Source organism: Rutidosis leptorrhynchoides, chromosome 4, assembly GCF_046630445.1.
Source record: "Rutidosis leptorrhynchoides isolate AG116_Rl617_1_P2 chromosome 4, CSIRO_AGI_Rlap_v1, whole genome shotgun sequence".
Lineage (NCBI taxonomy): Eukaryota > Viridiplantae > Streptophyta > Magnoliopsida > Asterales > Asteraceae > Rutidosis > Rutidosis leptorrhynchoides.
The window spans coordinates 614,954,682-614,966,809 of NC_092336.1; positions in this window are offsets into that span (position 1 = coordinate 614,954,682).

Here is a 12,128-nt window from a genome sequence, read left to right on the forward strand (position 1 = left end):
TGGGACCTGCAAACTGTTTCTCCCTGGCTTCTAACCAACAAGTCGGAGTTCTGCAACGACGACCGTATAACATTTCATAGGGCGGCATCCCTATACTCGAATGATATGAATTATTATACGCGAATTCGACCAACGGCAAATGTGTATCCCACGAACCACCGTATTCTAACACACAAGCCCTTAACATATCCTCCAAAGTTAGTATCGTTCTTTCACTCTGACCGTCTGTCTGAGGATGATAAGCTGTACTTAAATTCACATGTGTACCCAGATTCTGTTGAAGACTATTCCAAAAATTTGACACAAATCTGGAATCTCTGTCTGAAACGATCGATAACGGCACACCATGACGACTAACTATTTCTTTCACATACAATTCGGCTAACTCACTTAACGAAGCTGTCTCACGAGTAGCAAGAAAATGAGCACTTTTAGTTAGACGATCCACTATTACCCAAATCATATCATGTCTTTTCTGAGTTCGAGGTAATTTGGTCACAAAATCCATCGTTATATGTTCCCATTTCCACTCTGGAATCTGTAACTGGCGTAACGAACCATAAGGTTTCTGATGTTCTGCCTTCACTTGAGCACATATATGACACTTTTCGACATAACGGGCGATATCTGATTTCATTGTTGGCCACCAATACACTGTTTTCAAATCATGATACATCTTATTACTACCCGGATGTACTGTCAATCTGGATTTGTGAGCTTCCGTCATGATTAAATCCCTCAAATCCCCAAGCTTAGGCACCCAAACACGATTGTTTAAGGTCTTTAGTCCACGTGAGTCATCAATTAAGTCCACTTTTCGTTTGGTCATTTGTTCAGATTTAATATGTTCGTCCTCTTAAAGCACAGGCCTGAATGGTTTTTAAGTTGTTATTCAAATCTGAAGTTATATTCAAACGAAGAAATTTCACATTTTCACTTGACTTTTTACGACTTAGCGCATCTGCAACCACATTTGTCTTACCCGGATGGTATTTAATTTCACAATCGTAATCTTTGATCAACTCTTGCCATCGTCTCTGACGCATATTCAATTCTTTCTGTGAGAAGATATACTGCAAACTCTTGTGATCTGTACATATAACACAATGGGTTCCATACAAATAGTGTCTCCACAGTTTCAAAGCAAACACTACTGCAGCCATTTCAAGATCATGCACTGGATAATTCTTCTCATGAACTTTCAACTGTCGCGAGGCGTAGGCGATTACTTTATCTCTTTGCATTAATACACAACCCAACCCAGCAAATGACGCATCATAGTATACCACGAAGTCGTCTGAACCTTCTGGTAAAGCTAATACTGGCGCCTGACACAGTAGCTGTTTCAAATTCTGAAAAGCCTTTTCCTGTTCATCAGTCCATCGAAAGGCTACATCTTTACGAGTCAACTTAGTCAACGGATCCACTATTTTCGAGAAATCCTTGATAAATCTGCGATAATAACCGGCTAATCCCAGAAAACTCTTAATCTCAGTCGGAGTCTTCGGAGAATTCCAATTCATTACTGCTTCTATCTTTGTCGGATCAACTTTTATACCCTCGGCACAAATCACATGACCCAAAAACTGCACTTCAAGTAACCAAAATTCACACTTTGAAAATTTTGCAAATAGTTGTTCACGTTTCAACATGTTCAAAACCTGTCTCAGATGTTCAGCATGTTCACTTTCGGTCTTTGAATACACTAGTATATCGTCTATAAACACAATCACAAACTTATCTAAGAACGGACGACACACTCTATTCATTAGATCCATGAAGATTGCTGGCGCATTCGTCAACCCAAACGGCATGACAAGAAATTCATAATGACCATACCTTGTTCTGAACGCTGTTTTCGGTATATCTGATTCAGCAACACGAACCTGATGATATCCGGATCGTAAGTCTATCTTAGAAAAGAATGAAGCACCCTGTAACTGATCGAACAAATCATCTATTCGAGGTAATGGATACTTATTCTTCACTGTTCTTTTGTTCAATTCACGATAATCAATACACATACGCATTGACCCATCTTTCTTTTTAACAAACAATACCGGAGCACCCCACGGTGAAGAACTCGGTCGAATAAAACCACGATCTAATAACTCTTGAATCTGTGACATCATTTCACGGATTTCAGACGGCGCTAATCGGTATGGAGCTTTTGCAACTGGAGTTGTTCCAGGAACCAATTCAATCTTATATTCAACTTCCCTTACCGGCGGCAGACCTGGTAACTCATCTGGGAACACATCGGGAAATTCTGATACTATCGGAATATCGGCCACTGTTTTCTTTTCTTTCTTCGCATCAATCACATATGCAAGAAATGATTCACAACCCTTTGCCATCGACTTTTTCGCATTCATCATGGTTATCAACAGAAAATTATACCCTCCCCGCTCCCCTCGGGCCACAACACGGGTTCCATCGGTCGAACGAAAGGTAATCATTTTCCTATCACACTTAATATTAGCCCTAAGCGAGCTCAACCAATCCATTCCTAGTACTACATCAAAGCTAGGAATAGGTAACACTAAACAAGTCACCGGGAAAGACTTCCCTTCGATCTCTATACAAACCCCAGACACATATGTTGTGATGGGTGTGGTCTTACCATCGGCTACTTCTACACTAACCGGCTTGGGTAACACAGTATTGCACGATGCCCTGGTTTGTGACAACTCCAACACACACTATTCGGATACGGGCATGCTGAAGACTCATGCCCAACAACACCACACTTTAAGCATCTTCTTGTAGCCTCAGAACACTGACCACTGTGAGAAGATCGACACGTGTGACACCAATTCCCTTTACCTAATCCAGATCCAGTACTACTCTGACCACTTTTACCCTTCGATTTAAACCCACTAGACTTCTTAAATTTAGATCCTGATTGACCAGATACTTGTCCACCTTGTTGTAGCACATTACCAAACATTCTGTTTCTGGCAGCCTGAACATCACTTTCTACCATCTTAGCCATCACAACAGCTTGAGACAATGATGTAGCTGTTCTAACAAAAGTTCTGTACTCAGGCAGAATGATATTAACAAAATGCTGGATACGAGACGCTTCGTCTGGCACCCATTGTTGTACAAACCTCAGTTTATCCATAAACTTCTCTACTACCTCATCGATCGTCATTTGAGGTGTCATCTTCATTTCAAGAAACTCAGTCTTGATTCGGTTCATATCAAATGGATTACAATATTGTTCACACACCTTCCCATGAAACTGCTCCCATGTGATCATACTCACTTGCTCTTTTGGTATACTAGAAATCAAAGAATCCCACCAAATCATAGCCCTACCTTTCAACAGTCTACTAGCATATGTTACCTTCAGCTCGGGTTCACACTGACACGCTTCAAATACCCTTTCAACTTCTCGCAACCAATTGAGAGTTACAGTCGGATCAGTACTTCAAGAGAATTCGGAGGGTTTGCAATCACGGAAGTTCTTATACGTACATCTTTTGGGTGGTTGCATGTAAGGTTGATGGAACATTTGCATTTGGTATGGATTCATCATCATGGGATTTTGGTAAGTAAAGGTGTTTTGTGGTGGCATATAGTATTGGTTAGGTATTTGATTCTGAAACTGATTCTGGTGCACATTAGGTATTGTTTGGGATTGCGCAGTTGGGAATCCAGGTGGTGTATCATCATTTCCAGAATGCCTCGCTAATTCAAGCTCATTAATTTTGTCTTCAGCCTCTTTTAGCTTACTTTCTAACTGAAGGATGTAACTACTCTGATCATCATCAGACTCAACACCCTCTTCTGGTGCTCTGAATGTTCCGGGGTTGGATGGGCCAGTTGCGTTTCTATCAGCCATACCTGTGCTACAAAACAGCTCACACAAAAGCTTAGTGGATAACAGTTAGTTCAATCACAACTAACGCACATATATCCTATATTCACTTAGCCCCCACTCCCACAGACATGTTTGACTTGCCTCAGGGTTTGGGAACAAAATACGCGCACGTACTTGCTGCCAAACCAAGCTCTGATACCAACTTGTAACACCGGCCATTTTTTATTTTTTTTTTAAATACACAGCGGAAGACTTTATTAACAAACACAATATAAGTCACGTCATTACGTTTAAGTTTACACAACGGTGTTACGTTATCACAAAACATTATTTATACAAAAGTCCACATCAGAGTTGGGTTGTCAAACATGTCTTCTGCAATAGCACCCTTCCCGACTGGCAGTACCTAAACCTGCAAGGGAAGAATATGTTGGGGATTAGCGCACCGCTAAGTGAATGGAATCTATCTAACAGATATAGCTTAAGTCACACACAAGCTATATACTAACAACAACACATGCTAACTATCAACTAGCATACAATAAGACAATACGAGGATCGGCGGCTTGTACGAGCACACGACTCTTAGCTGATCGGACTTGAGTCTACCGATAGTCCCTGCTACTCAATTCACAGTATAGTTATCCAGATGCAGGGGATGCATCGTTCACACTATACTCCACAATCAGTAGCCTATGGACCCAACCTCCCCTAGGCACGGTTGACCTCATACGGACTCTAACCTCTCCTAGGCACGGTCTCGAGTCCCCAGTCTCCCTAGGCCCGACTGGTGCCATTCACACAGTGTACACATAAATCACATACAACATCAGGCATACTATATTATTCTAACATGGCAATTTCTACACTATGCATGGTAAAAGAGTCAACCACAGTAGCATGATATGCTACTTAAACTCTATCCGGAGATAGACCACTCACTAATTACCAGCAACTGCTCAGTTATTATTTCTGAGCTTCCTCCTTGTCCTTATAACCTGAGAACAACACAAACAAAGTTAATGTACATATCCAATAAATAATATAATCATTTCATACAATTAACTAGGTCATAACACCATATATTCATAATTTTATGAGTCTACATCATGACTCCACTCAATAATGGCATACAGGTGCGTGCAAAACACGACATACACACTAAAACTCCTTTTTCGGCCCAAAAATAGCTTGATCTAGTTTCTTAAAAGTTCACCATTGAAAAGTATTCTTTATTATGATTCTAACGATAGTTTATTCATCAAAAACGGAGTTACGTTTTGAAAGTTACGCTCGTTTCAATTTCATAAAAGGTACTGTAGCAAATAGTGGCACTGTAGCAACTCGGTACTGTAGCAAATAGTGACACTGTAGCAACTCGGTACTGTAGCAAATAGTGACACTGTATCAACTCGGCACTGTAGCAAATAGCGACACTGTAGCAAATACCGAACACTGTAGCAAATAGTGACACTGTAGCAACTCGGTACTGTAGCAAATAATGACACTGTAGCAATTCAGGCACTGTAGCAATTCGGGCACTGTAGCAAAATACTGTAGCAACTGGGTTTCGAACAAAAAACGCTGATTTCGAACATTTTTCCCCAAAAACTCAATTTTTGAGCGATTTTGATCAAATTTTAAGCACATGAAAGCTACTAAACATATATACAACCTATTTCTAACATCAATTAACACATACAAACACATAATATGAAGATTCAAGCTCAAAATTCATCAAAAACCCATTTACACCCAAAACCCAATTTCCAACAAGATTAATACATAAATCTTTGTAATACCTACCTTAAGATGATCACAAGAACACAAGGAATCGATTGCTAACTTCAATTAATCCAAAAGCTCACAAAATTAAATTAGGGTTTTCAAGGAGGTGAAAGTTAGGTACGGGGTGTTTTTAGAGAGAAGGTGGAAATGAGATAAATGAGCAGCTCTTAGACACTTATTTGGGGTTAAAATCCCATACCCCATCACACACGGGTATTTACCAGTTATTTAAAATCTTTCGCACAAGATTAGGTAGCCCAAACGAGGTCCAAATAAAATAAACAAACCTGTTCTGGGACCCTTGTCACAAACTGGTCACAACACAATTATAATAAAACACTAATAAAATAATTAAAATAAAAGCACTTAAGACTAAGCACAAACCCTAAGGGCAAAATAAGCAACTTACAACTAGCCCGGGTTTCAGTCTGTTACACCCGCCTTTAAAGGCGCCAATATTAGTAACCCGTCATGGCAACCGTACTAGCATTCTATACTCGAATTCATCGTTGCACAACAATTTTTAGAACAGGAGGATTGTTTAAATTTTAACTGTTGCGACCACAAAACTTCAAACGATAATATATACATATACATTCAATCATTTAATTTACGTATTTATATATATACATATACATTCAACCTAAAACATCACACATTCAAACATAACTTTTATCCAAAAATTTCAATTTCCTCAAAAAAAAATTAATTTCAACTTCAACTTCATGACTTGTTGCTCTGTTTTCATGGACGTTTACTACGGGATTAAGCGAACACTGAAAAATGTATCTCGACGGTCAATGTAAATCGTTCGAGTCACTAGATATAACCTTATGGGACACAACATGTTTGTTCTATTACATAAGAGAAAATGTTGACTTCGATGCATCGGATTTTGCTTACTATGATATAGAAACAGATAAATTCGAGTTTATCAAAACCGAAAAAGAATGGCATGCAATTTTCGGTAGATCAAAACTTAAATGTGAGCGAATAGAGTTGTATCGTATTGGTATATGGTACCGACGTTTCTGCACCCGACCCCATCCTCACTACCCGCATAGTAGCGATTCGGGACACGTGAGTGACGAGACGATCATGAATTGAATTTTTTTTTTATTTTAGAAATTTGTAATCGTTTTTTTTTATTTTAGGAATTTGTAATCGTCTTTTTCTATTTTAGAAACTTGTAATCATTTTTTTTTTTAATTATGAAAACTTTAGACTTTGAAAAGTTATTTTTTGATTATTAATAAGTATAAAGTATTATAAATAATATGTAAAAAGAGTTTAATATAGGTGAGATCAAGTCTTGAGTACGCCATGAATGTTAGCTGTTAGTTTTGAGTAAGTGTTAAGAAGAAAATGCTGATTTGACGCTGATATAAATAAACAGTTAGTCTTGAAAAGAAGACTTTTAAGAGAAAGTAAGAAAATCTCCACTATAAACCAAACCCACCTTCTTGATTATTACGGAGTACTACTTTTAAAAGGACATGATTTTATAACTTTTGACTCGATTTAAAGCCCCCAAAACAAGCAAAATCATTACATCAAGCGGCGGGTGTGGGGTTTATACCATATTTTTTATTTTGTTCATACTAAAAGAAATAATATAATGGTGGATAATAAAGTTTAGGATATACTAGTTCTCCTGATTACTATACATATATGTAATGATCGAATAATGGTGGATAGCTATATAACATTTAGGATATACTAGTTCTCTTAATTACTATTATTACTATTATAATTATAATTATAATAAAAATGTAACTTTTTTCTTTTATATTCTTTACTAGCGATTTGCTAGTTTTTCAATAAAATCTTATATATATATATATTTTTTTAAATACTATTATAATAAAAATGTTGTTGTATCTAATGCCTCCTTAAAAATGACTAGGAAAAAAAAAAAATTTGGGGACCGACATTGAAAAAACTTGATTGAAGAACGACACGAAATTGTAGAAAATAAATTGTGATTGAAAACGTTTTGCACTTCTATTCATAAATATATGAAAAATATTGAAAAAGATATCAATTTTGGATGGGATGATTAAATGGTTTGATTAAGTTAAAAGATTATAAGTAATGAGTAGCCTTTATGAAATGCCAAATGTGCAATCTCTTGCCAATACATGAATGAAACAGGCACTATCATAAGATAATGATGGAAACACAATCATTATTTGTGCATTCTCTTACCAGCACTGTTCTAAAAAATAAAACAAACAAAAAATGTAAGCCTTTGACGGTCATTTTTTTGCATTTCTTACGTGTAAAATCAAATTTATATAATATTAAGTTCACATGCATAAATTTTGGTTTGTGAATGTGTGATCATTTTATAAAATAAATAATAATTTATTTTACCTATTTTGATTTTAAATTTTTGTTTGTTTGATAATACTAACATTATTATAATTATAATTATAATTATAATAATTTATAAGTATATATTATATTATATACCGTTATATGTAAATTGTTGCATGTTGGCGTTCATGAAGCTTTTATACATATGTTCTATTTCTGAGATTGAACCTTGTTGATTCATTCAAAAAATATATCTTAATAGACAACTAAAATTATTACGAATTTAGCTTTAATCTGTTTGATTGATCGTATTATAAACGTTAGTACTTGGTTAACTTCGATGTTGGGGGTAACTTTTGTGAAAGTGAATCACCCATGATTATGATAGATTTTTTATGTGGTAACGATTTTGATGGTCCATTTATAAACGTGGGATGATAAAGTGCTTTTGTCACGTTCCTTAGAGGCGGAAGCAGAAAATTTTTTCATCGGGGGCGAAAATTTTTTTTAAACCGTAGCAATCTTTTTGGGCAAAATATGGAGATTTTTGAGCAAAATTTTGAGGTTTTTTAGCAAAATTTTGAGGTTTTAGAGCAAAATATGAAGGCTTTTGGGATAAATTATGGAGAGTTATGGGCAAAATAAAAAATCCATTGGGGGCAAAATCGAAAAATCCAAAATTTTTACACTAAAAATTGCAAATTCATTGGGCGCGACTGCCCCCTCTGCCCCTTAATATTACCGCCCCTGCTTAGACTATTACCACGTACTATTACTATTATTATCCTAAAAAGGTGAAATTAATTTCGTCTTTATTTGCAAAAGGTTCCGACATAACGTAAATAGATATGAATCAACTTGGATTACACAAACCATTATGATTCAGTTTAACTAGTGTTTATATAACTCATAATACTCCGGGTGAATTTGATTAACTATTATTTAAATGATTCAATTCTGAATGTTAAACCATTCAACATTCAGCGCATTTAATTTTTTCTGACATCTTAATGACATATGGTACAGAATTATTTATCATTACAAGTGTTGAACAATTCATAATTGAATATTCTCGTAATAATTAAGCAAATAACTTTTATGTAATATCTATTTTAAATTATATCAAAAATACTTAAAAAAATCAAAATGTATTTGAATTTTTCTATTTGTAGCAATAAGAGCTATCTTTAAGGATTAAACTTATGAAATAGTTAGTGGTGAATTAAGTTGGTTAAGAGAAGTTACATGCACGAAGTGGGTAATTAACATGAAAGTTGAATAATATATGCATGTTAAAAATTGCTTAAGGATAGCCCTAATCTCTAGATTTTTCCTATTCTTTATGAACTACTTTTTATGCAGTCATAGTTATGTAACTAAAGTAGGACGATTATTCCATTCAAGAAAGCAAGTGATCATAAGCTTCTGTTTTACATCTTTAATTCAAATCAAAATGATGCAATCAATCTGAGCAAGATTTAAAAGGGTAAAGGAAGAATAGTTTAAAGTGTAAAATGTGGTATAAAATAGAGAAGGTACATTAACATTGCAATGTGGGAAAGTAAATGAACTCAGAAATCGCTTTTGGTAAAGTAGAGTGAGTAAAATTCCCATAATAAAGTTGTAGTAATAATCATCAACAATCCCTACCACCTTTGACTGCCTTTACAATTTATTCTCTAACGTCCAAATTTTTAATATATAAAACTCTTGAGTCACTGGATCAAAAATTGTGGGCTTTCATCTTGTTATAAAGTTAGAGCCTCATTTTTATTTTAATCTTGGATCTTGATTTTTTGTTTTCTCATTTGGATATGCATCAACTCATAAGATATCCCGTTCTCTTTGTTAGACATATTAGGTTAGGCCCAAGTAACACTCTTAACCATCAAATATAATCCTAATCATCCTTGAGTATTTTGGGTGAAGAAACCATGAAAACTTTTTACAACACTGAAAATACTAATTAGAACAAACAAATAAAACTTAGGGTGTGTTTGGATGAAACTAGCTGGAGCTTATAGTTGGAGCTGGAGCTTATGGGCTAGAGCTGGAGCTGGAGCTTATGGTAGCTGGAGATTATTATTTTTTATAAGTGTTTGGTAAACTAGCTGGAGCTTATTTTTCAGTTCATAAGCTCTACTTTTTTTCATAAGCTACTAAAAGTAGCTTCTTTTTGTAGAGCTTATGATCTTCATAAGCTCTACTTTTTATGTCTACCAAACAAAGCTTATTACTTAGAGCTTATTAAAATCATAAGCTCAAGCTCCCATAAGCTCCCATAAGCTCTTGCGCCAAACACACCCTTAATAGATTGTGGGCTAAATATTTTGAGCTGGGCCAACATTTTTTAATGGGCCAGTTTACATAATTTTTGGGTGGGTCTTGGAGGAAGTAGGAACCATAGTGCTTGCGGTTGTGAGCAATATTTTAGAAAAAACCATAATCAGTAAATTATTATTATTTTTTTCGAGACACCATGAGCAGTATTTTACAGCTAAATAAATAAATACATAAAAAGATGTTTCGTGATGAATTAAAAGTGATTTGTTGTAACATATACTATCAAGTCATGAATAGTAATTTCTCCTTTCTATAATTTTTTTAAAAAAATAAATGGTCCGAAAAAATAAATTACATTATTAAATTTGACAATAAAGATAATATAACTTTTTTAGATGATAAAAAAATTGTGTTTTTTAATTTGGAATTCAAAAATGATGATGATTTTATAAAGTGTTAGATTGAGGTAATTTTTGCTACGTGGAAGCTTTTTTATTAACACCTATACGCCAGCTAAGATTCTCGTCATCATAAACCCCAAACTTGTTTTCTTTCTGTCAAAATAAATATATTCACATATTCATTCATATGAACACTGTGAAATCAACCCATATTCGTATGGTTCCTGGTTTCACCATAAATTAAAATGCAACCCAGATTTTATAAGACCGAATCAATTACATATTACATACAAGTATTAATCTATATTAAAAATCAAATTAAAACCACATATCAATTTAAAACCTTATAACTAAAAAAAAAGAACCACTGCTAAAGGGCAATGAACAATGACGACAGTTGAACCAAGAACGTTGAAACCTTAATTTGTATCAAGTTACGGTGGCGGTGACGATGGATGACCGGAGAATGATGATGGCGGTGATCGTGACTTGATGACCGTCGCAGTTCACCGTCGACGATGGCCATCGAAAACGGGTCCAGATTTAAACGATTTTCAGCTGTAGTTTTGACGGTGATACCTTCCACAGAATTAGAAGCAATCCACCGTGCAATTTGAGTTTAATTTGATACTTTTGGTTTAGGGTTTGAAGATGAATAGGTGATGATTAAATCCGAGGTGAAAAAGATAAATTAATGAAGTAGGTCGATCTAGAAATGGTTAATTTATGAAGATGATGATGACGTGGATCTTAGTTGGCGTCTAGGTGTCAATAAAAAGCTTCCACTTCAGCAAAAAATACCTCATTTTAACACACATTAAAATCATAATCCTTTTTTACTTTCAAATCAAAAAAATGAATCCTTTTTGGACGTCGGGAAAAGTCGTATTACCTTTATTGTCAAATTAGGCAATATAGCTTACTTCTACGGGCTATTTGCCCTTTTTTTAAACTGTGAATTCTTTTATCAATTTCAATTTGTTTGCTACTCTTTTATTTTTCTCACTTCAATTTCAATTTGTTAGCAAATGATCTCCCGCCACCACGCGCGGATCCCCCCGCCTCGTTTATTACTATGACCGGAAACATATGATCTTGATCCTACACGTATGAAATAATTAGGGTGAGTTTAATAAGAATTGAATAATTAAGCGTTTAATAATTCATAATATAAAAGATTCAAAGGTTCTGAATGACGATAATCTTTTAATAATCATTTTGAATGAAAAATGTGAATGATATAGAATTATCTTATTAAGATTTACATTTTTAATCATGTTTTTATATGTGTTTAATAAGTATTATTGATATAATTTAAATAGGATATAAGATACTACATACAATTTATGTGTTTAATTTTAAAAGATTATTTTAACTTTGAAGGGTTTAACACTGAGTGATGAACTATTTAGCACCATGTGTTATTCAGATGTCGTAAACAACCGCATCAAATCATGAATGGTTAACATGCAACATTGAACTATTAAATTAAGAGGTAATCAATGAAC